At 48.1% G+C, this 2,517-nt stretch overlaps 1 non-coding gene across 1 annotated transcript; it reads right to left on the bottom strand.

Moving 5' to 3' along the window:
- Positions 1–809: 809 nt before the first annotated feature.
- Trnar-ucu lies at positions 810–883 on the bottom strand. The gene has a single exon. It is a non-coding gene; the product is annotated as a tRNA-Arg (tRNA).
- Between the last annotated feature and the right edge of the window lie 1,634 nt (positions 884–2,517).

Genomic DNA, 2,517 nt, shown 5'->3' on the forward strand with positions numbered 1-2,517 from the left:
CCGGAAAGCTGGCAGAAGTTAATGAGGGATGCCAGGGGTGAGAAAACAATTTGTTGGAAATTGCAAAAATGACATTCACATACCTATAGGTAAAGCACAACAAACTTCACATTAAAGCACACTTAAGGGAGACCTTTAACGTCCTGGGGACAAGCTCAGCCGAGTTGCTCCTGGCAATTACTTGGGTGTTTTGTAGTTCATTCCATGGAGACAAAGAGCAGAACGTGATTACATTTCACCTTACAGATGGATATGTGAATGATGAGCCGTAGCATCCCGAGTGCTAGGAACGCAAAAGCATAGCTGACAAAGAGTGTGAGAAATTACCTTCCATATGAACCCGGCTGTCCCCTGACCCTGAAAGGAGCTCTTTGGTCAAGATGGATATTATCTTAGAGAACAACTGGTCATTTCCTCTTTGCATGTGGGTCAGTCTGCCCCCAGTATTCTGAGAGAGAGAGAGAGAGAGAGAGAGAGAGAGAGAGAGAGAGAGAGAGAACCACAGGGCTTATAAAAACCTGTGACCAGGCATCTTAGTTGTTTTGTGTCTATTATATTATTGTGAGGCAAAAGAATGTATCAGCTGAGGAGAGAGATGTAGCAGATATCTAAGCCTCAACCACATGATGAAAGTCAGCTAGGGAGGCAGGAAGAAGGAATAAAGATGGAGGGAGGCAAAAGAGGAGAAGGGCTAAAATTCCCAAGTAAAAGACTTCTGCTTCTTTCCTCAGAGCCTCTAGGGAGGAATAAATAGAATTACCAACCTAGCATGACAGCATTCAAAACAAAAGAGGCACGTGCCAGGCGATCATCTCTGCCGGGACTCGAACCCGGAACCTCTGGATTAGAAGTCCAGCGCGCTCGTCCATTGCGCCACAGAGACCTCACCACACACACAGCATCAGCACCAGAACTGAAAAAGCACATACCTTCTGCATCACCGAGCCATCTCAGCATCCTGCTCTCTGAGCGGTGGGGGGGACAGGGACAGCTGGAAAATCTGGAGTGGAGATCCACCAGCCGGCTCCATCAAAGCTTTTCTCAATATTGTGGGTCTTAGGTTCCTCGGAGGATTGGAAGAATGTGACAGCAGTCATTTTCTAAGTCCCTGGATCCCTAAAAGATCAGGACAGAACAGGAGCCTTTGCTCGCCATTGCACTCCATCCCTAAGGGAGGATAACGGGGAAAGTCTCTCTATTCTCATGCAAATGAAGCAGGGTACACCCAGCCCGGCGGAGAAGGCAGAAGCCAACTCGACTTCCACCCCCATTTCCTCACTGTGGTTTCATCCTCGTCCAGATATTCTCAGGCAAGAGCTGGGGAAAGCAGAGGGATTCCGGAAAACCCCCGATTCCAGAAACAAAGACTCCTGCTGTATAAAATCACCATGAGCAGCATCGGAGAAAGTCAGGGGAGTCAGGCAAGGGGAAACTGGGTCCTTCCTTGCCCTTAGCTTTAAGAACTGTTAGTGTCAAGCTCCAGAGGAGAAGTCCAGGAATCTGATAGGGTGTTTCTTCAGCATCCTCACTGAAACTGGGAATGAAGAGAGGAGATGGAGTCAGAAAAGTATATCTCTGTGAGAGTAAGAGTGTGCATCCCTACGTAGGTTTGTGTGCATGCGTGTGTGTGTGTGTGTGTGTGTGTGTGTGTGTGTGTGTGCAAACAGGAAAGGGTGAAAGGTGAAAGTGGCAGTTCTTTGATGAATTACAGGTAGCTGTCACACAGCCCTCCCTAAATCCATTTGTCCCTTCCCTGCACCTTCTCTGGCTCCGAGTCTTTCCAGTCTTTACTCCCTAATTTAAGCAGAAAAGATTTCTCAGCTGTCTGGGCTTGCTTGAAGCACCCCAGTATGATTAAATTGACCAGGCCTGGGTAACCATATGTAAAGACCCAGTTCAGATCCAAGAAAATGCTTCCTATTTTTAAAAAGCCTCCTGGAGAAGACAATTCCATCACCATCGCTGCTGTTTATAACTTCCACTGTGCCAGTTCTTCTGCGTGTCTAATCCAAGTCCTTTCTACATCATCTTCTGCTTAGTTCATCCTATTCAAGCACGTTAGGGTGATTAGTCTTTGTACTCCCAATAACAAGGCACTGACTGGAGACTTGACGCCACATTCATCATCCTACTGAACCCTAAAAAGGTGACACTAAAATCAGAGCTGATGTAGAATGCCACCCCCACCCCACCCCAAGCCACACTACCGCACTGTGTGTTCCCACAACCCTGGCTCTGAGCACTGCCTGCAGACTCCAAACACACCTGAAGATAGTCCTAACCTGTAAGACCAGATGATGATAAGGAAAGAAACGGGATGCCCAGCTTGGGAGAACTCAAGGGTCCTCAAACTCTAACCAGCCTTATCCTCACTGTTCTCACTCCTTGGAGGGAGCTGGAAGAGGACATAACCAGGAGAGCCAGCTGGGCATCAGTGTAAGCAGGTGAGCCTTCCTCTACCTGAAAGCAGCTGTTTCCCCGGCCATGCCTGCGTCCAGGGAGAACCTGGAGACATAC

The sequence above is a fragment of the Microtus ochrogaster genome, unplaced genomic scaffold, assembly GCF_000317375.1.
Source record: "Microtus ochrogaster isolate Prairie Vole_2 unplaced genomic scaffold, MicOch1.0 UNK35, whole genome shotgun sequence".
Classification (NCBI taxonomy): Eukaryota; Metazoa; Chordata; class Mammalia; order Rodentia; family Cricetidae; genus Microtus; species Microtus ochrogaster.